This window comes from Haemaphysalis longicornis, unplaced genomic scaffold (assembly GCF_048455015.1).
Source record: "Haemaphysalis longicornis isolate Haplotype H1 unplaced genomic scaffold, Haemaphysalis longicornis Haplotype H1 scaffold_7, whole genome shotgun sequence".
NCBI classification, from domain to species: domain Eukaryota; kingdom Metazoa; phylum Arthropoda; class Arachnida; order Ixodida; family Ixodidae; genus Haemaphysalis; species Haemaphysalis longicornis.
The window spans coordinates 126,771,524-126,794,384 of NW_027526422.1; the positions used below are offsets into that span (position 1 = coordinate 126,771,524).

General features: G+C 46.7%; 1 long non-coding RNA gene across 1 annotated transcript; it reads right to left on the reverse strand.

Moving 5' to 3' along the window:
• Positions 1-11,293: 11,293 nt before the first annotated feature.
• Positions 11,294-13,132, reverse strand: LOC144145070 (uncharacterized). Its single transcript, XR_013317425.1, has 3 exons — positions 13,091-13,132; positions 12,493-12,554; positions 11,294-11,442 (listed from the first exon to the last, which is right to left on the reverse strand). It is a non-coding gene; the product is annotated as an uncharacterized LOC144145070 (long non-coding RNA).
• Positions 13,133-22,861: the final 9,729 nt, after the last annotated feature.

Sequence of the window (22,861 nt, forward strand, 5' to 3'; positions counted from 1 at the left end):
TTCAGTTTTATACACACGTACCGTTTTAAGTGTTCTTGTACTGAACTCCTGTTTCAAGGAACCTTGCCAATGAATCCAAACCGGCCTTTTGTGTTAGCTTTCCTTAGTGTGCTGGGTGAAGTGTTCGGCGTCTGGTCGAAACGTTTGGCGCATGGTGCCTTGTCCCAGTACAGGGAAATGCCTTGGCGGGAAGATTGTAACCAAATTTGACTGTCATTTTCTTCCTGCATCCAAAGGGAAATGCAATCAAGTAAGTTCACACTTACAGCCTCCACGAGCTGGCTGTGTGCCGCAGATCTGAAGAAGATCGTATGGCGTGTAGATTAATGAGGCTCAAAATCTCGTTGGGTATATTAAGGTCATTTTTCTCAAACGTGTACTTCATAATGTCTCGGCCGCCGTTGCACAACAGGTTGTGAGCGGAAATGCAGCAATCGGAGCACCCCGTCCTAGGTTATGACCTACTGTTATGGTCGTGTTTGGTGAGTTGCTCATTGTTATGGAGGAGTTGAAACATTTACCAATCAGCTTGGAGCAGCTGCATCAACTGCTCTCGAACTTCATGATGAACATGTTAGCGATGCCGATGCCAGACTTCGGAGGGCGCATCTCTATTGCTGAAGGTGTAATAACTGAAAGCGTCGACGGAGGCATCGCCGTAGTTCGAAGCTCCTCGATTGCGGTGTCTCCGTTGCAAGAGGAATTGCGCGCTTTACGCAACGCCAATCCCAAGTTTTGGTCACTAATTTCAGCGAAGAATACGAGCATTTAAACAGGGGCGCTGCAACTGCGTTCCTCGAAGAAACGCAAGCAGCAAGTGACGTGATCACCATTGCCGACTTTGAACGCGCACCAGAAGAGACCTCCAAGCTTCCGAATCCCTTCGACGTGAGGCCGGCGTTACCGCAAGAAGAACGAAAGAAATTATTGGATTTGCTGCATCGCTACAGAGAGTGCTTTTCGTCGAACTCAAACCTACGTGAGACACCTCTGGCGAAGCACCGAATAATAACAGAAGGTGGAGCCCGACCAACCCGACTGTCACCGTACCGCGTCTCTTCACACGAGCGGGAAGCCATCGGGACTCAAGTCGACGACATGCTCAGCGACGACACTATACAGCCATCGAAAAGCCCCTGGGCAGCGCCGATCGCACTCGTGAAGAAAAAAGACGGCACATTAAGTTTTTGCGTTGACTACCGGCGACTGAACAAAATCACCAAAAAGGACGTATACCCCCTCCCCCGAATTGACGACGCTTTCGACCACCTCTGCCACGTGAACTACTTCTCATCGATGGATCTGAAGACCGGCTACTGCAAATTGATGTGGTCGAGAGAGACCGAGAGAATACCGCATTGATAACCCCGGCCGGCCTATACGAGTTCAAGGTGATGCCGTTGGGATTGTGCACGGCGCAGCAACGTTAACAACGAGTCATGACACAGTGCTAGCTGGGCTGAAGTGGCACACCTGCCTCGTATACCTCGATGATGTTGTGGTATTCTCCCGGACGTTCGACGAACACGTTGCAAGGTTGCAGTCTGTACGCCTGAAAAGTGCCTCTTCACGTACGAGGAACTCAAATTTTGGGGCCATGTCGTCGATGCCGCGGGAGTCCGGCCTGATCCTGCAAAAACTTACGCCTTAGCGAACTTCCCAAGACCAAAAGATAAGACGGGCGTGGGGAGGAGATTTCTCGGGCTATGCGCATACTACAGGCGCTTAGTCGCGAACTTCGCCCGCATTGCAAAGCCACTAACCCGCTTGACAAAAGATAGCACCCCTTTCAGCTCGCAAAATGCCTAAGAAATAGTCTTCTGCGAGCTGCAACAATGCCGGCAAAGCCCGCCTGTGCTCGCGCATTTCGACGAAAATGCCGAAACGGAAATGCACGCGGACGCCAGTGATGTAGGCTTGGGTGCCGTCGTCGTACAAAAGCAAAACGGGTGCGAGAAAGTACTCGCCTATGCCAGCCGTGGTCTGTCCAAAGAACAAACTTCTCAGCCTCTGAGAAAGAGTGCCTCGCGAATATATGGGCCATTTCAAAACTTCGCCCATACGTGTATGGAAGACCATTCAAGGTTGTGGCAGACCACCATGTGCTGTGTTGGTTCGCCAATTTGATGGAACCCTCTGGCCATCTTGGTAGGTGGAGCTTGCGCTTGCAAGAATTCGACGTTACAGTATTCTATAAATCCGGGAGGAAACACTCCGACGGCGACTGCCTGTCCCGTGCCCCCGTCGACCAACCACCACAAGACTCCGATGAAGACAGCGCGTTCTGCGGAGTCATGACTGAGAGCGACCTGGCCGCCCAGCACCGTGCCGACCCCGATCTATGCGTCATGATTGACTACCTCCAAGGATGCAACGTCGCCGTGCCCAGGGCCTTAAAACACAACCCACCTGCATTCAGCCTGAAAAACTCCGCCCTCGTGAAAAAGAATTTCAGCCCCGGAACGAGAGCAAATTATCTTCTTGTCGTCCCGGCAGATCTTTGTGACATAATTTTGGAAGGGTGCCACGACGACCCGTCTTCCGGACATCCCGGCACAGCTCGCACAATTGGGAAAATCAAGATGAAGTACTACTAGCCCCGCCTTGCATCGGACGTCACCCACTACGTCAGATGCTGTCGTGACTGCCAGCGACTAAAAACCCCACCGACGAGGCCCGCCGGACTTCTGCAGCCGATCGGCGTCCCATCTAGGCCCTTTCAACAGATTGGAAAGAACCTTCTGTGCCCGTTCCCTACATGCCCATCCGAGAACAAGCGGATTGTGGTAGCGACAGACTACATGACGCGCTATGCAGAGACCGCCGCTCTTCCGAGGGGGACTGCACAAGAAATCGCACAATCCATCATAAGCCAAGTTGTGCTGCGACATGGAGCCCCGGAAGTCATAATCACGGACCGTGGAACGGCCTTTACTGCGGAGCTGATACAAGGGATATTACGCTATAGGAACACGGATCACCGAAGATCGACGGCTTACCACCCCCAAACGAACGGTCTAACGGAACGCTTGAACAAGACAAGCGTGGATATACTTTCAATGTAAGTCGAAGTTGAACATAAGACTTGGGACAAAGTGCTACCGTATGTCACCTTTGCGTACAACTCGGCTATCCAGGAAACTACGCAGATGATGCCGTTCGAGCTTGTCTGCGGAAGACGGCCGACTACGATGCTCGACGCCATGTTTCCGCACGTAGAAGACGACGACATCTACGCCGACGTGCGAAAATACATTCAGCGTATGGAGGAGGCCCGCCAGCTGGCTCGAGTTTGTACAACAGACCAGCAGCTGGTGAATGCCGGGCGCTACAGCCTCCGACACCGAGACGCCGAGTACCACCCTGGGGATCGTGTGTGGATTTGGACTCCCATCCATCGACGCGGGCTATGTGAGAAGCTTCTGCCATGGTATTTCGGAACCTACCAGATTCTACGATGTGTCGGCCAACTTACCTACGAGGCGATCCCCGATGGTGATTCCCGAACATCCCGATGACGCACGCGGCCCGAAGTCGTCCACGTGGTTCGCTTGCAACCTTACTATGCAAGATGACGGACTTTTTTGTTGTTTGTTGGGACTGTGTTTTGTTGTAGCATCGGGTCGAAGCACTCTTGGAGGGGGGGTAATGCCGCGAACCATGTAAGGGTTTGTTTATTTATTGTTTGCTTTTACTGCCGAGCCACGCCCGGATGTGTTATCTGCCTTCCAAACAAAGCGCGTCTTACATTCTTTACTTTTATGCCGCACGGGCTATCAAATTAAGATAAGCAGATTGTTTCGCCCTAACGTCACTAGCCCAAGAATAATCTCCTGTAATCTACAATGTTCTGAATGTGAATTGACGGTTACAGAAACACTTGCGCCGAAAGATAAAAGACTGCTGAACAGACGCCGCGATATTCGATTCGACGACACTCGCCTGTGCAAGTCACTTTGTTGACCACTGCTTCGCCGCCTCTGTATTCTTTTGAGTTGTTAGGGGAGCACAAGTTCGCTCCAATAAACGTTTTTCTCCAACACAACTGCGTCGTCCTTGGATTCGTGACAATATCTTACCCTTCAGACTTTGGAAATTGCGAAGGCATGTGGACAATCAAATATTTTAACCCTTTCCCGCAGAACTTACGATTCTTGCATGCTGAACCCTGTTATGAGCCTTGTGAGAATAATGGACGACAAAAATGGTCAGAAAGTTGCTGTTTGAACTTCTAAATACATTACTGTTCATGTACCTATTCTTAGTACACATAAAGCATGTTGAACCAATCACTCACCTTGGTGCAGTTCATAAAGTATCCGTTATAACGAAAGATGAACATAGGAATTTTCAATGCGCCCCTGACGTAGTATCTAGGCATTTCCCTGACTTTCCTCTCCTTGCTCAGCACTCACCGCGTCTTTGACCGTATTCCTTGGTGCTGGAGGTGGAGGACGGTGAACTGGAAAAGAAATTGCTCCAGCAAAGTAGAGCAGCACGTACTATTCAACCTTACAACGCATCAGCTGGATGTAAATAACGAGCAATAAACGTCTAGACACGGTGTACTCTTTACAGACCAGTAAGATTTTTCATCGTATTGACGTCAAGAGTTTATGATTCAAGGTTCTGCAGAAATGCGACGACGTAAGTGCCACATTAAACACGCAGAAATAACAGGGAGGGTTTTCCTTTGCAGGGCCGCCACTTCTACGCTACAGGCATTAGGTTGGTTTTCTAAACTGCACACTTCGGAAGGCTTGCTTTAAAGCAATACGTCTCTTATTGTTGGCTTGCATAATCTCTATTCATTATAGCATAAAAAGTCTCAATTCCTCACACGTTTTGGCTTTGAAGTAAAATAGGCTGTAGCAAATTCGCAATGAAATTTATTCACACTCGAAAGTTTACAGTTCTGTGCCACCGGCCCTAAATGAACAGACTTAGCTGATCAAATTAGGAATACCATGGCTTTTATATAAATATCAAAGAACAAAACCACCCACACATACATCTATCTCTACAGAGAAGAAACCTCAACCTTGGTGTTGTCGAAATCAAAATAAGCAGCTATGCCTACGCATGGTGCATACGCACTTTTTTTCGGTAGTATACCCGACAGCATAAATACTATGCTACAAGTACAAGTTGAGAGTAAGCCACCAGTTTTCGTGCGTCCGCGGAAAGCATGTCAGAATGTCCGTCGGATCGATTCGCAATAGCATTTGTGGGCTATTGTCGGAAACCGATGGGTATAGCCAAGGTGGTCTGGTAACGACACAGGCTGGGAACGTGTGTAGTGAATGGCCCATTTGTTACCTAAAGCCGGCTGCCTCGGCAACGAAGGTGAGTTTATGCATGCGGGCGTTCCGACGCTGATGTACAAGCTCATCCAAGGTGTTAACTTGAGCTTAGGCCTGAAGAGCAGGAATCGGTGTTATCCTAGGCAGGCAGGTAATGGCAAGCATTGCGCCTAGGTTAGTTGCCTCAATTCGAGCCCACTCCGCTTGGTTAGGTGTCTGAATTGGACCTGGGAAACAAGCCGAGGCTGGAGTACACACCGTAGCAATAGACAGGTCATTTTGAAACAGGAGCCTCCAGACTTATGTGAGATGCATCGGATGAGGTGGAGAATCTGCCACGCTTTTTGGCGAGCGGAACATAGCCACATAGACGCTAACCAAGGCGCACAAATTTCTAATCCCAGTACGCGAACTGAGGCGGCAGTGCGTACAGGTAGGCCTCGGAGTTGTAATGCGATCGGAGACACCTCCAGTCGGCGACGCACCAATCACTGGCCACAGGAAGAATAGCTGTGTTTTCGACGTACAGTGCTAGTCCAGCATATTCACACCATTTTGGATTGTCAGAAGAGGCTTGTTGGAGGCACGCGGTTTGCAGAGTCAGGCCAGAGTGTACAGTCCACACTGTGATGTCGTCCGCGCACATCAAAAAGTGTATGTCAGGTATAGATCCGAAATGCCAGGCAAGCAGCAACATAATAATATGAAAAAGGAAGGGCGAGATGAGGCACTTTGCGGGCAGGCGTAAAGTTGCGATACCTTGTCCGGGAAATGCGTACCGAAAAGGATCTTTTTGTGAGGAAGTTCTGGAGGAAAGAGCAAACTTTGTCCGGGAGGAGAAGGCCTTGGAGAATTTCCAAGATGGCTCCGTGGCTAACGTTGCCGTATGCCTTTTGTATGTCCATGGCAAGCACTGCGCGCAACTTGTTTGATCGCCCGCCAAGTAGCACCAATGAAGAGAAATGGTCAAGCCCATCCTCGGTACCCCAACGGGGACTAAGCCTGATCTGCGGTGGGTGATGCCAGCGGAAACTGTCCATCCATCATTGAGGCCAAGTCGCCAGCATGAGCACCAACAGTTTCAACCAGGTGCAGATTAAGGCTATTTGACGCAAATGAGGGAGCTGATCGGGTGGCTTACCGGGCTTCGTTATCGGGACGGTATCAGCGAGTAGCCAAGATACTGGTGTGTGACCAGAGAGCCACATCTCGTTGATGGAGTAAAGGAGATTGCTGAGGGATGGATCGTCGAGTTTATTATGAACCTCGTACGTATGGTCATCTGGCCCGGGAGCGGTCCTTTGTTTGGCGAGATCAAGCGCAGCAAGAAACCCGGCTATCGTGAAAGGCGATTGAATTTCACGCGCGGCGTCTTTAAGAGGGGAGGAACAAACGTGACTCCCCCGCAGAAATGTCAAAGGCGGGAACACGACGCGGGCAAAATCGGCGGCAAATTGCGCAGGATCCCTCTCCGATGCCAGACATGCACTGGCTACCTCATCTGGAAAGCGGTCACTACTTTCCATAGCACGGTGCGCCAAATTGATGATGTAGTTACCCATGGACCGAACAATTTACGCCAGCTCATCCATCGCTGACTTGACCGGCGCTTCTCATGACGCCTGGCAGCCGCAGTCAGACGTTGTAAGCGTATTCCAGCTTCCACAGACGATGGATCTCGGGAGGCAGCCACTTCAGCTTCTTCGCGCTTGGCCCATAGCTGTTAGAGTCGAAGGTCAGGCTACTGCTGTGATTCCGCTATCGATGTGTCCTCACAGGTGCTTCGCAGGGCTTCCCTAGCGAGACTGATTGGGTCCGGACTTGGCGCCGTGAGCATTGTATTGATGTTACCTCCGAACGTATCCCAGTTTGTTTCAGTGCAGCGCCGTCGTAAGTGACGCGTCGAGGTTGGGACAATGCCAAGCCTGATGGGATGGTCATGACTGCTCCAGCAGTCGGCCTCTAGGTGCCAGGAGACCGTATGATTGCCAAGCCACGTGGTTGAATCGGGTGAGTAGGGCGGCAACCGGGATGAATACATTGGCGCATTGGACACGCGAAATCGTTATGGAGGGTGAAGTGCGCATCGATGAAGTAGTCAAGTAGCGCCCGCCCGCGTGCCCTTGTGGTAGCATAACCCCAAGGAGGGGCAATAAAGTCCACGGCCACGAGTAAGGGACAGGCAGCGTGGGAATGCCGTAGAGATGTCAACAAGCCCAATCTTATACAAGGCGCACGTTCGCTATGTGGACGTACATAACATGACACCAAGATTATTGCGTACTTGGGCAGTTGTGCTTTCAGTGCAACCATTTCTTGTCATTCCGTACACGACTCGTCCAGGGGATCTGAGTTTGCGGATAAGCAGTAAGCACAGAGATGGCGGCTTTGCCTGGCCGAGATTCATTGGAGCCATAACGCCGATCATGTATGGATGGCGTAGCGTCAGCCGTAAAATTTTGGAAGCGAGGTAGAGAGTTTTTCTCGTGTAGTAATAAAATTCATGCTCGCAGTTTACCTAGGCGAACACGTTCCCGAAGCTCCCCAATTTTTTTCTGTGAGTCCGCGACAGTTCCATTGTACTATATATTGTGGAACATGCACAGTAAAATGAGTTAACTTAGTTGGGTCGCTAACACTCACATGAACCTCTGCTGCTGCAGCACTACAAGCTGTAGACACGCTCATGGTGTGTGAAAGCAGAAGGGACAGGCTTTGGTAGGTTCATGGTTGTTGGCGCGAAACGGCGCCGACTCGACCGGTCTTGTTACGGTGGAGGCTTGCGGTTCGGGCGATGAATTAAGCGGGGCAGGCGCTGTGTGAGCTTAGTCACGTCAGTTTGCAGCACCGCCAACGGTTGGTCTATCTTTTCTAGCTCTTCCATAACCGTAAATTATTGCACAGTTTGACTGTGCTGTTGCTTCAGCTGGCGGGAGCCACAAAGCATTTCGTGGTACTATGGCTGGTAGTAATCCTAAGGCTTCACAGCGTCGTCTTCTACCACTTCTTCGCTTTCCTTAGGCAAACAGCCGAAACCGTTGGCCAGAGGAATATCGTTGCGCTTAGGCTGGCTTCCGAGCGCGCGTCGCTTAGCCCGAGTAGCTTAGCACTTAATCGGGCACTATTTGTCCGTGATGTATTGTTCATCCATGCGGCACAGACCTCATCGAAACTTGGCTTACGTTGAGGCGAACGACGAGGTAGCCAGTGGCTCTGATGACGTAGAAGCCGGTGGTTCCGAGGCCGTTGTCACCTGCGCTTCTGTGACAAGGAATGGCCGTGACGTTCTCATTTGTCCATCACGGAAGCATTGGTAACAATGTACCACTCCGGCATTGTATGGACGTGGGCGAAGAACGCAGCCATTGTAGAAAAGACGATCCGGTGGCTCTAGCGGCCCTGGCAGAGTTATGAGACACGTGCGGACAGCGCCCATGTAGCGGACAAGAAGAACCTGGTGCGCGGAGCAACGGGTACTGGCCTGCAGGTCTTCAGGATTTTATCCGGGGTCTACTCCCGAAATAACATAGCGTCGGATGTCAGTACCAGAGAGCAGGCACGCTTATAAAGGTAGCTGTTTTCCAGCCAACAGAAGAATATTATCCAGTGCGCCCAGTCGCTGGACAGCCTCAGGAGACGACACCCACACAGACACTGTGTTGGTTCGGCTGTGGTACGCGTAGCCAGCAAATCCGGATGTGCCTAGGCATCCGTCCAGCGTCTGCTTCAGTGTCCTTGTCGGAAGAGAGAGGATGTTGAATCGCTCTCGAGGTTTGATGGCAACTTTGTACACTGAGGGACTCTGCTCATTGGTTGTAGGGACCTGCGAACTGGCGGAGGCTGTGCGGGATGAAATACATGTCGCTGTTGTATACCGTTCATCGGTCGGTTGCAGGGATGTGTTTGTGACAGATGTACACACCGGTTTCGCCGCAGGTGAGGGTGAAACCTCAGCTCTAACTCGGGCCGTACCTTTGGCCGAAGACCACTTCGATAAAGTAGAGAGGTCCGCCGGGGATAGCGGGAACGGTAGCGTTGCCTCCATTTGCAGCGGGGAGTCCAGAGAAGGGTTTGTAGCGATGTCAGGAGCAGCAAGCGTCTACCTAGGCGCAGTGGATTGCGGTTCGCAAAGCTTTTCTCGCATGCGTGACATAGAGGCGCGCCGTCGCAACCGCCAGTGGCTGAGAGCCAGTGTCGTTAGGCCTAGCGGCGGGTGGGCCGGATCCGATGCAGAGGAGAACCCCAAGGGGCCATCCTTTTGCTTGCAGTCCGACCATGGAGGGGCCAGAGATGTTCCAGCGTCACTACAGATCACTGGATGTAAAACCAGCCGAAAACCACGAGATCTGGCAAAAACAACGAGCGGAGGAAGAACACAAACGAACCGCTCCTTCTACTTCGTCGTCGTCGTCCTCGGCGAGACACCTGAAATTCGTAACAGAAGCGATGCGATCGAAAATGAAAACTAGCTGGTTTTCCCAAGGCCGGGTCCAGAGTGCCTTTCGACGATATTATAAGCAGTGTACTATATCGACGTTCACCGGCGTTTTGTGGCAAAATTGCCGCGTCTGGCGCTATATCGCTCTAGATAACGTAAAGCTAGGCAACATAACCTAAACATAGCATAAGATAACCTAACGCACACACAGAAATCATTTGAAACACAAAAACTAACTTAAGGCATAAAAATTATACTTCAATAGAAAGATGAAAAAAAACCGAGGCAAGAACCGGTCTTGAACCACCGCCCTTGCGAGCACGAACCTAAGGCGGATCCTCAAACTACAACGACAAACGCTTTGGACCGGTGCTAGCCTAGTCTTAAATATTCGAATGTCGTCGGACGGCACTCGAGCCATGCCTGCAGCGGTCAGCTAGAGTGCCGTCGCACGGCACTCTAGACACTGCGTTTGCTCAATCTTGGGCGGGATTCGTAGTCTATAGCTCTGGAAGAACCGCGTTACGTTGAGCCAAGTCAGTTCCGAACCCACGGCCATTCGTAACTCTGCAATCTGCTGTGCTTTCGAAAGAAGTGCGGCTGACGCGGCCCGTAATTTAATTAATTTTGAAAGCGAAGCTAAAGAACGCCTTGCAAAACCTTCAAAACCCTCTCGCTGGTGCTGGCGTTTTTCGTAAACGTAATCGTGGTAGAAACAAATTAGCAAATAGAATTTCTGCTAGCATCTGTTTAGCTATGTTATCACTTTACAAAAAACTTTTTAGAGTCATTTTTGGCAGTTTGGAATCTGCGGATGTCCCCAAATTTAAAAATTCTGCAGTCACTATGATGTTCTTTTCCTAGTCCGAAACAGAGAGTCAACTTTTCCACAGCTTGTGAACGGCTCTGGAACCGAAACTTGCGTGGTGCGGTGAGAAAAAAGAAAATCTCAACAAATATCAGTGCCTTATACCTGAAATTTTTGGGTATGTTTTAGCCTGATACGCAAAATAACCTTGAAAAAGACCTTCCCAGAACTTCGTACTCTAAATATAACTAACTTTCTGTAAAGGGGATGCATGACGCCACAAGCGTCTTCGTTGTTTACTTCGCCGGCGTTTCATGCAACCGCTATGAATTTTACCGGGTTAGTCTTTTGTATATGTGTTATTCTTAATAGCATCTGTAATAACATAGGCTAACTGTTTTAATAAAAAGGTGCGGCCAAGCTCAGACTTAAAAGACGAGTCAAACAAACTTTTGTGGCAATCGGTGCACTGTGAATGCTCACAGCGAAGACGACGTCGACGTAAATGTGCCGGCGACTGCTGCAAAGCCTAAAAACTTTCGGAAGAATTTGAAGTGCCGCTGCGCGAACCTGTTCGGCAATGCAGTAGAATTCAACGTGTGGAAGCCATATCATCTCTTTTGGCCCAACAGGCCTACGTTCCCCGAGCGGTCCACGTGAGCCTGCCCAGTCTAGTTTCAAAAGCAGAGGTGTTCAAAAGCAGAGGAGTACAGGAAAGCATTTTTTTCAAGCTTTATTGCTCTCCATCTTCAGGCACTCGATGTCTTCTCACTTTCAATGTTGCAGGCTGCTCTACTTCTGTGCCGCCAGTTCCTCGGCGCGGGCCATTGCTTCTTCAGCACGGCCTCCTCCAACTCCACCACCGAGGGCTGCGGTCGGCGTTGCAGTGAGGGCTAAGCAAAGAGAATCGAAGTAAGGTCAAAGCGTGGAAGCTATTACAGAAGCAGTCTAAATGGTTATGTTCGCCTGTACCTGTTTTAAACAGCGCCCTCAAACTTTATATAATAGAGAACTTTGTTCCGTTTATTTAATTGCAGGACAAATGGCTACAAGTGCTATTGTAATTTCAGGTGTACGAATAGCAACATTGTAACCATTTCCGAGTCCTTTATTTTTGAGAGCCTTAAAGTGGACTCCCCGGATTTCAAGAGTCGTACATGTGCGGGAAATGTAGAAAACGCTTGCTGGTTAAACTCTGATGACACGTTTCTGGTGTTTTGGCCTAATAGAATTCCTGAAGGTCTATCCTGCAAATAATAAACTGAACTACGCATGTTGTCTGAAAAATACGCGTAGTTTTGTCTCACAGGGAGTCAACGTCTCTTGGCCTATTTATGCTGTTCAGAGCAAATTGGGGAAGCAACTGGAAGTATCGAATACCCACGTTCGTAAGCGGTGCCAGCATCAAAGCTGAGAAATGCTTTTCAGACATGGTGTATTGTTGCATAAAAATCCACTCTGTCTCTCTCCGTAGACCACGCAAGCTTGCACCAAAATCAACGCTGCTCCTTTAAATTTTTCAAAAATAGTCTACATTTTTTTCTCAGAACCTAAACCCACACAACAAAATTTGGCCTGTGCTGTAAACGTTAGACATAGTGACATCTATCTCCTTTTCAGCTTCTTGACGTAGAGTATTCGTGCCGCCATAAAGGCTACATCTTCTGCCTAAATAATTAGTGCGTTGTTATACTGCGATGCATTGGCCGGTTTTACAAAAATTGTTCGTTCTCAGTCATTCCCGAGGTTTCGCTGTATACTGCTTCAGAATTAGCGAGAACATAAGATGAAATCTTTTCTCTTTTTTGTAAATAGACATGTTGGCTCATTTATTCAGTACAGGTCTGCCATTGGTAAGAAACTCCATCGAACACTAACGTAAGACACAAGAAATCAACTTAATTGGAAAGTTTTTGATTTGAATCATGTTTGAAAAGCATCACCTAGGATGACAGCGACGAGAAGCAGAAGTGGGAGTCCAAAGAATCGAGCCATCATGTCTCTTCTGCGAAAAAGCGAAAACAAAAACGGAATTCCCTTTTAATTAAAATTTTAAACCGGCAACGGTGGTTGGGAATACATAATAAAGTTCTATTTTGTCACATCATAGAGATATGCACTGAACTACGTAATAGGCGATAAGTATTTTACGTGCATTAATCATATTACCCAAATTTGTTTGCCATCAACTTGGCATTGCACAAATACGGAAATGTTATATTTTAGTGCCGTCGATGGAACCTTTTTAAATTCAGCTGAATTGGTCAAAACCGTGGAGTGTTATTTTATCATAACCACTTATTGAGTACACACAATAAAAATATTCTTCTAAGTAGAAAAGGTTATTATATAACAGGTCTACAATGTTTTCCTTCTAAAATCTATGAACTTTGTCTTTGACTAAGAATTATTTTGTAGTTAGCAGCTAAATACAACAAAAATACATTTGCACTATCTAAAACTGTTGCGATGATAATTTAAAAAATAAAAAATTAACAAAATCAAGTAGCGCAAAGAAACTATGGTTAATGCTTTCATTACCAAAGCGAATTCCTTACACAAGAACAAGGCACAGATTTACTTCAAAAGCTGGTAAATTTGGATATTGGCGTGCCTTTTTATACACAACTACTCTACTAAAAAATGGTACAGCCAATCACTAAGCGTTTGTTGAGATAAAAGACAAAAGGGACCTCAAAAAAATTTTGAAAAAATCTCAAATGGCATAGCACCTGTAAATCCGAAGTGCAATGCACGTCGTCCCTGTTTTTTTCGTAGAGAGAATACGTTAAAAGGAAATGACATCTGAGTCACCATAAATTGAAGTGCAAACGTTACCATTCGTACCGTTGCCCTTTGTGCCCACGAAAAACATGTCAATCTCCTCATCAATACACGTCATCGCCAGCCTTTATCCGGCACCCAAACTAAGGTTATTGGATGCCGGATAAAGTAATTTAGAAGATATTATCCAAATATCCCAATGCAGCTAGCGACGTTCATGGAAGCAGGAAGCGCTGAAAATAACATGTCATTACCGCCATGGAATCCTCTCTGATAGTGCAGTTTGGAAAAATACGAAATTTTGAAACCGTTGTACTGAACGTGTAGGCGCCCATTCAAATTAGTGCCTTGTGTGATTACAAGGTATTTTCGCAAATCCGCCTCACAAAGGGATTGTCTATGACAGGATAACAAAACCAAGATTAGGTACAAAGAGGGAACATAAGAATACACTTCTTAATATTTAAAGGGTATTTTAAAACGTCCAGCAATAATTGCGAGGCGTTTAAATAAGATTGATATGACACATGGAATGAATGTCCGTCAAAAAATGACAAATGCGATATCATATCCATCAACCCGGGTTTGTACATCGGAGTGAATCGGTATGAAGCTTTACCGCCTATTGAAGAGTAATGAGGAGAAAGTATTTCCGAAGGGAACCTCATGCGTCTGTTTATAGCGAGAAGAGACTTAACCATCTTGATTAAAAAAAAAGCTCTGGCTTCTCAAATACACATGACGCACAACAATTCTACGAACGTCTCTCACAATCCGTCTCATTCCCTAGCGCGTGACATATTGCATTTAACAGCACCCACATCTCACCACCGTTCTACCCCGTTGTGTGCATCGCACCCAGCAAGCGGTTATTGCTAGTGGCATCATTTCTGTTTCCTAAAAATATATCTACCATGTGCTGTGTGCCCTGAGGCCTCTGGATCATGCATTGACCTCTCCTGCGACGGATTTCAGCGGATAATTAAGAAAGCAATCTGTATTAGCGAGAAGATATTAAGATATCTTCTTTTGATTGCCCAAGAATACCCCTACGTTGAGACTGTGTTCTGGTAAAAACATAAATATATGTTTATGTTTAAAACTGGTAATCCTACCTTAACCTATTGATCCCATCTTTTAGTTTTTTGTGGAAAACTGCATAATTTCTGATGAGAACAAATTCAACAAGAACATTTTTTATGGAATTCCCTTGAAAAACCAACACAATTTCAGTGTTGCAAAGTTAGCAACAACGTGATTTGTTGCTCCTACGCAAAGTGCTGCCAAGTTTGATCATGCGAGAAAATAATCGATGCCTTCAACATAGTAGTAGGTGCTCTGGAAATAATATCCGCTGTCACAATTAGGTCTGTCTCACACTTGATAAGAAACTCAGCAGTTTTTCACCCACAGTGTCGCTCTCACTTCCACTTCATGCAGAGATGACACCATGACGACAACAAAATGGTACCAGGCAAAAAAGCGAAAGCAGTGAACTAAAGTTTTATTGCTCTCCATCTCCGGGCACCTGATGTCGTCTCCTTTTGAACATTGCTTAGTAGCCTACTTTTCTGCAGCCATTTGGTCAGCCCGGGCAATTGCGTCTTCAGCCCGTCCACTACCAACTCCACCACCAGGGATGCGGTGGACTAAGCAGTGAGTGCTACGCAAAAAAAAGGCAAATCAAGTCAAAGATTGGAATCTGTTGGTAATCCGCATTTCTAATATTCACGTTCGCCTTTCCTACCCGATGCAATTTAGAGCTCTAAAACTGCAGAAGTGGACAGTTTCTTTCAGCTGCTTCCTTGGTTGAAACAATGGCTATAGTGACATAGCAAGTTTAGACGCATAAATAGCAGCTTTGTTACCATTTTAAAGTCGTTTTTTCCTACAATTTAGGAAAGGACCACATCCGAAGGACCCTCCATGTGGCGGGAAATGCAGAAAACACTTATCTATCAAATTTGGTGTTGCAGACACGTTTTTTCTTCTTTGCCCCAATACAAGGCCTGACTTGTTAGTCACGCTTACACACAGAAAGCGTGACTAAGCTTCTCCACTGGGGAATACGCCTTGTTTTCTGCAGCAATTCGTAGCATTGCTGAACAGTTTTTTGCGGTTATTAAAAAATATTGTCCGCAAGTAGAAGTATTTAACAGCCGTGGTTGCAAGCTGTACAAACCCAAAAAATTGAAGTGTTCTTTTGAGCCATGGTGTATAATTGCAATAAAAATCAATGTCACCCGTCCACGTTCACCACGTATATTTGCTCAAAAATTCAGTGTTCTTTCAAATCTTTCGAAAGCAGTTGCCCAATGTTTCTGCGAATATTAAACTACAAAAAAGTACGCTCTGTGGTGTAATCCTTCCAGAGAGCACCTTCATCTCCTTGCAACCTTCCTAAATAATTAGCGCGCGTTTATTTATCGTTACATGAGCCGTCGTTACTATAGATACTCATTGTCCGTCATTTGCGAGGTCTGAACTGCTGTTTTAAAATAACAAACCATAACAACCCAAAGCAAAACAACACATCTTTTTCTTCTTTTGAAAAAAGAGAAGTGATCTGTTTCCCGCACACCTTTCCACATAGTAAAAAACTGCGCCGTACACAACCTAAGGTACGAGAATTTAACCACTTAAAAAAATGTCACTTTGAAATTTGTGAAAGGGTTCAACTAGGATGACAGCGACGAGAAGCAGAAGAGGGAGTCCAAAGAATTGAGCTTCTTTTGCTGAAAAAAGCAAGAAACAATCTAAATTGATCTGTATAACCTTTACAAACTGGAAGCGGGTAGGCGGAATATATTTTATAAGTTATGTTTTGTCACTTTAAGAAACAATGTACTGAACTACTTATTATAAAATCTTTTTTTCTGCTTACAATAAATATAGTAGCCACAATGGTCCCGGTCCACCTCGCATTGCAAGAAAAGGGAAAAGATAACCCCTGTGGCTCAATGAATATATTCAAATTCAACTGATTTATAGAACAATTCTCAACTTTTATTCTTTTCAGAGAAATTTCAATTTGACTTTGACAAAATAGGATCAAGTTTTGCATTTGCAATGCATCTAACTAACATTTGTAATGTATATAGCTATGATGAAAAAACATTTGCATCGTGTATAGCTATTGCCCTGATAGTTTTAAAATTATAGAACTGAAGGAACGCAAATAAATTATAGTTGCTGATTTCCTCCCCAAAGAGAATTTGTCAGCAAGGAACAAAGCAAAGGAATACGTCGATAGCTGGTTAAATGCAATAAATTGGCGTGGCTTTTTATACCGGAGTTCTCTACCACAAAAATTTTCCCACCAAGAACTAAGCGTTACGCCAGTTGCAAGAAAAATTTTTTTTTCAGAGAATAAACAAAACCGAAGCTGCGCAGCACCTGCGGGCTTCAAAGTGCAAAGCAGATCGACCACCTTTTCCGGTAGAGAGTCCAATAGGTTAGATGGAAATGACATATAAATCAGCATAAATTGAAGAAGTGAAACGTTAACCTTGCTACATTTACCAACGAGGTACAGGTGAACTGCCTCATCAAAACTCATTATAGTAAGCCTTCTCTGACAGAAAAATAAGTATTAGTGGATGCCCGTTAAATGAATTTATTAGACTTTGTTGAAATATCATGTGAGGTACATGGACGCAGGAAGCTCTAAAATACCTCACGTTGTGACCCCCCGTGGCCTCGTCACTGATAGTGGTGATTGGAATATACAAAATTTATGAAGGCGTTTCCTGGGGTGGGCCTACTCTGGTGGGCGCAAAGAGGCTCTTTCAATACTTTGATACCACGGCTTTTAGAATGAAATTAGACACGAGCAGCTGAAAAAAACAATACTGGTTGCGGGTGCAAAGTATTAATGAATATATTTGGCGCCCAAAACCCCCACAAGCTGTAAATAGGCCCTGCTGTGTTTTTGCACTAAAGTCTCTTCAATCAGCATTGAGAAAACTGGAATAATCGCCGTATTTTGGTGATATCACGACTTCAGTCTGTATAATTTGTCACATAGCGGAGATGTTTGGTAGAAAAATGAAGTAATTTGTTACTTTTCCATGTCAGGGTTTATAAAATGTTTCAAAAAGCGTGCCTCATTTTTTGAATGGTAATGTGTATTAAACACATTTATACAGAAACAGCAGCCCATAAAATATTTGTGGTTTACGTTCTCGTAAACATCGAGATGAGTTGCGAACAAAAATCGTGAAATAGCACTCAGCTTGCCAGAAAAGAGATAGTTTAATAACATCGTGTGCATACCGCTATGCAGACACCGGGATCAGAGGCGCCTTAGACCAACAGGTATAGACAATAACGGGCTAGTAACAAGCAACAAACATAACAAGCAGACGCTAGAATCACCGCTTTAACTGGAGATGCCAAAAGCCATGATTGCCAATTTATTAGCGCTTTCATCAGGGTTTACTCCAGAGACACCAGATAGCCAAATTGTCCACACATAATTCGGGATGCAGGAATATAAAGCTTTATTTATCGGATAAGACTTTTCCGAGGACCGAGCCATGCACGCGGAAATGGACTTGGTGAGCACCATCACTGTAGAATGTGGCAAATTAATTTTTAGCGTGCTCAGGACAAGATTAAAATATTCTGCACAAGCAATAATATGAACGCAATGAAAAAGGTCAATCCTTTGCAGAGAGATGGGACGCACCCTACCTTGGTCCTCTTTCCACAAAGCGCCGGGTGCATTAACCACGTGGGATGGGTTTTTTAAGTGGTGGTACAGATGAATGCATAATTACGTTAACCGGGAGAAACTTTGCATTATGGGGGGACACATTATCGAACAAAATCTCTGCCAATATGGACTGAAACTGCAAGACTAGCACTAAAAGCAGAGTGGTGATTAAAGGAGTAAGTAAAGAATTTGCAGAAATGACATTAGGGCGATGACAACGAGGTAACATGAGCCGGATAACGAGATTGTGTTTCGGAGAAAAAGTGTCTGTGGTCTGGCCAGCGCGGTCTTGAGGAACCTTAGGAAAGCAATCACTGTGATTGGGATGCAAACCGGCAGACCTAAACCACATCGGAATGCTTGTAGTTACAGCTTCAACAGTGGCAAAGTATATACTTCGCGGAACGAGATAACAAAATACACCAGACACGAATGTTGGGCGCATATACAGCCTGTATATTATCAGAAGCGTACATCCTCTTAGAAATATTTTTTGTGGCTAAGACCCAATAGTCCAGCCAGAGCGCGCGCACCTGTCGCTGCTATGTGTTCAATATTACAAGAAGACAACGTGAATGAGAACAACAAAACGTGGTGCCGTGGTCCAACGACTGAGGAACAAGAAGCTGGGCAGGCGTGCAGCCAGCGTCGGTTCTGTCTCACGGCCGACACCATTTAAATACTGAAAATATATCGTTCGCCAATCTCATGGTACACTACCTTTGTCCTGCCACCACTTAGCATTTGGTGGAGTGTGCGGGACGATCATCTTCATCCTGGACCACCAGCATCGCGCCATCTTGGCTCTTGAAGAGCGCTTCTCGGGTTCTTGAACCGCATCTGAATGCCCCAATCATAGTAACCCATCACATCTGTTCCCCAGCCCGTGCCTACAGCCTATGACGAGCCGAAACCAGCCGAGACGTCAGAAGCTGCGACCAGACAAGACGACGATGCCGTCCCCCTGCCCGTTCGCCGGCGCGTCTTCTAAAAGGGTTTACCCATTGCTTCATGACGTCGGCGGGCATGACTGTTCCGGACCGGTGTTCACCAAACCGGTCATCTTCATCCGTGGTGGCAACGACGTCTTCATTGTGCGTTATCAATTCATCGTTCGTACTCAATACACTCGCTCATCTACAAAGGGCTCACTTGGGGCGGTGTTCCTCGACCGCAGGGCTATGTTACAAGAAGACGACAAGGATCAGAACAACGACACGGGGTGCTGTGGTCCAACGTCCGAGAAAAAAGCTGCGCTGGCGCGCAGCCAGCGCCGGTACTGTCTCATGGGCGACATCATGTAAATACTGAAAATCAATCATTCGAACATATCAAAGTACACGTCCTTTCCCTTGCCACCGCGTAGCAAATGTTGAGAGCAAATCATTTTACCGCCATGTATGACTCCATAAAATGTTAGCGATTCACACTGACGAAGGGATTTTTGTTGTAAAGAAAACAAATCCAGCTTAGTTCACTAAAACGGTAGCAGAGCGTGGGCTACTTATTAATATTTTTTTTTAAATTTGAACGTCCTGCAATATATCAAGGCTTTTATTTAGAACGCAACTGAACAAAACAAGAAGCGAATGTGTTGCGAAAACAAAAAGACAACACCCTCTGCATAAAATTGTACAACTGAGTGAATCAGTATGGAGCCTAAAAGCCCATTGAATAACCCTGGGGGCGATAACAGTTCCCTGGCGTAATCTTCGTGTCTGTATATTCTGAGAAAAGCCCTAGGAGTGTTAATAACAAAATAACTTTCTTTTCTACACAACCCACTTCCACGCTGTGATGCACTCCGGGAACAAATAACAAGCTGTGACATCTAGGAAAGGGCAATATTCTACACTGTCGTATCCTTCGAAGATTTGAAGTGTGGCATAAGTATGGACCTGCCTATTTCTTCAGTTCCAGTAAATGCGACTTCTCAAGCATCCATGTTCCCGCCGTATGGAGCATGCTTCTCTAAACCCTATTCCTCTTCAGCAGTCGCTTTGGTTGATCGTGTATTGCCCCTTTTCTTCAGGGCACACAGGTTGCAACGGAATCGTCCTCACGAAATATTCTTATTCAATATATCTTTCCGATGCAGATGGGGTGAACGTCCTTTAATGGAGGTGCGCCAAGAACCCCGCCCTTGCATCTAATGCGCATAGCTTAGCACGCCTGCCGCTCCGAAGTGCGCAGAGCAGTCGTAGCTTGTTCGCATGGAGTACGCCCCCAACGAGCTATACATACGCTCTTAATCCAAAGAACTAAATTTAAGAACAACAAAATACTATCAACACCCTTCGTTGGTGACATCCCGGAAAGCCAGACGTGCATATGTGATCACTTTACCAAGTAGGCAGCATCGTTAGAAACCAACAAATCATGCCTTATATTGACCAGAGCTGCTGCCGCACATTACCACTGCCGCTCAGTAACCGTTGTTACCGTGAAGCAGATTTACGGCCCGCCGACTGGGGTCATCGTGTGCACTTATTATTGCCGCGAACCATGTATGGGCTTGCTTATTTATTGTTTGTTTTTACTGCCGGGCCACGCCCGGCTGTGTTATCTGCGTTCCAAGCAAAGCGCCTCTTCCATTCTTTATTTTTATGCCGCACGGGCTATCACATTCAGATAAGCAAACTGTTTCGCCCTAACCTCGCTAGGTCAGAATAATCGTCTGTGATCTACAATGTTCTGGATGTGAATCGACGGTTCCAGAAACACTCGCGCCGAAAGATAAAAAGCCTGCAGAGCAGACGCCTCGGCATTCGATTCTGCGACGCTCGCCGACGCAAGTCACTTTGTTGACCGCTGCTTCGCCGCCTCTGTATTCTTTTGAGTTGTTAGGGGAGCACACGTTCGCTCCAATAAACTTGTTTCTCCTTCATAACAACTGCGTCGTCCTTGGCTTCGTGACATCTGGTGGAGGTGCTGGGTACTCACCCTTTATGCTCTCTACGACATCTGGAAGCCGCCAAGCCAGCCCAACCAGAGAAAGCCGCCGACTGCAAGGATTGCTACCCGAGTTCGGTTTGATGCCAGAAGGGCCCAAGAAAAGGAACGCTGCAACCAACACCACGGTGCAAGAAACAACGTCGCCAATCGTCCTGCAGCACTCCCGGGAACCGCCATCGTTCCGGGGAGCCCCCGCTGAAGACCCCGAAGAATGGTTGGAGAAGCTGGAGCGCGTCTGCATCTTCAATAGGTGGGACGACGAAGAAACTTTCCGGCATGTCTTCTTTTACTTAGAAGATGCTGCTCGAACTTGGTTTGAGAACCATGAGAGTTCTTTGATCGACTGGACCCAATTCAAAAGGGAGTTCCTTAAGACCTTCACTACCGTTGTGAGAAAAGAGCGAGCTGCGCTTTTGCTTGAAACTCGAACGCAGCACCCCAACGAAGGTGTCGTGATCTTCGTTGAGGAGATGAAGCGTCTTTTTGGCCGTGCGGACCCTGAAATGACAGAAGAAAAGAAGCTCAGGTTTCTGATGCAAGGAGTGAAGCAAGAGCTTTTTGCTTGTCTAGTCCGTAACCCGCCGAAGACGGTGGCTGAATTCGCGTCTGAGGCGGCCGCAATGGAGAAGACGCTATAAATTTGAATGAGGCCATTCGTACATCGGGGTTAACGCTGAAGCCTGAAAAGTGTCGTTTCGCGTATGAGGAGCTTAAGTTCTTGGGCCACGTCGTCAACGCCGCGGGAGTCCTACCTGACCCGGCAAAAACTTCGGCCATTGCGCACTTCCCAAGGCCGAAAGACAAGAAGGGCGTGCGAAGATTTCTCGGACTGTGCGCCTACTACCGGCGCTTCGTCGAAAACTTCGCCCGCATTGCAGAGCCACTCACGCGGTTGATGAAAGATAGCACGCCTCTTAGCTGGGACAACGACCAAGAAAAGGCATTCTGCGAGCTGCAAAAACGCCTGCAAAGCCCATACATGGTTCGCGCCCCATACATGGAGCCCCGGAAGTCCTAATCACAGACCGCGGAACGGCCTTTACTGCGGAGCTGATGCAAGATATATTACGCTACAGCAACACGGATCACAGAAGAACGACGGCGTACCACCCCCAAACGAACGGACTAACAGAACGTCTGAACAAGACAATCGCAGATATGCTGTCAATATACAGGGTGATCAAAGTTAAGTCGACAGGTTTTTTTAAAATTAGATGCTTAGTTGTACGTGAAGACCACCTCTGCTGTAAGGCTACGCGCCCAGGGGGACACAGAATGACGTGATAAATATTGATGTCGGTGGCTTAATTAACTAAAATTGCATAATTAACTTTTTAGTGACTGCAGTAAACAGATATGTTTATATTGAAAAGTTGGGCGCAATGGTGTTTCTACACAGTTTCATTTGGCAGAATTTTTCTAGCGCATCTGTAATTCGAGATATCAAATTGCGAAATTTAATTGCTGTTTGCGTGATTACGCATGCAAGGCGGTGGCAGCCGGCGCAAAGCTCCTCCCTTTCGTGACGTACCTGCTGCGTACGAAGTTTAGTTTGACGACGGGGTGGAGGCATAGGCAAATGTGATAACTGACACCGCTTGCGTAATCGCAAGCTGCAGTTCTTCGAACCGCTATCAAAACACGGAACCGATCGGCATGTCTTGATGGTAGCAACTGCAATACCGAGATAAGGGATCCAGCGCTGAAGGCGGTGTGGGGGAGAAGGAGGAGGCTTTGCGCATGCGTGATGGTATCTAGATGAGCGGTCACATCGCTAACTTGGGATAGGCAAAATAAATTCAGTGTTCAATTCTCAACATTGAAATCTTCATTGAAATCAACAAAGGTATTGCCTA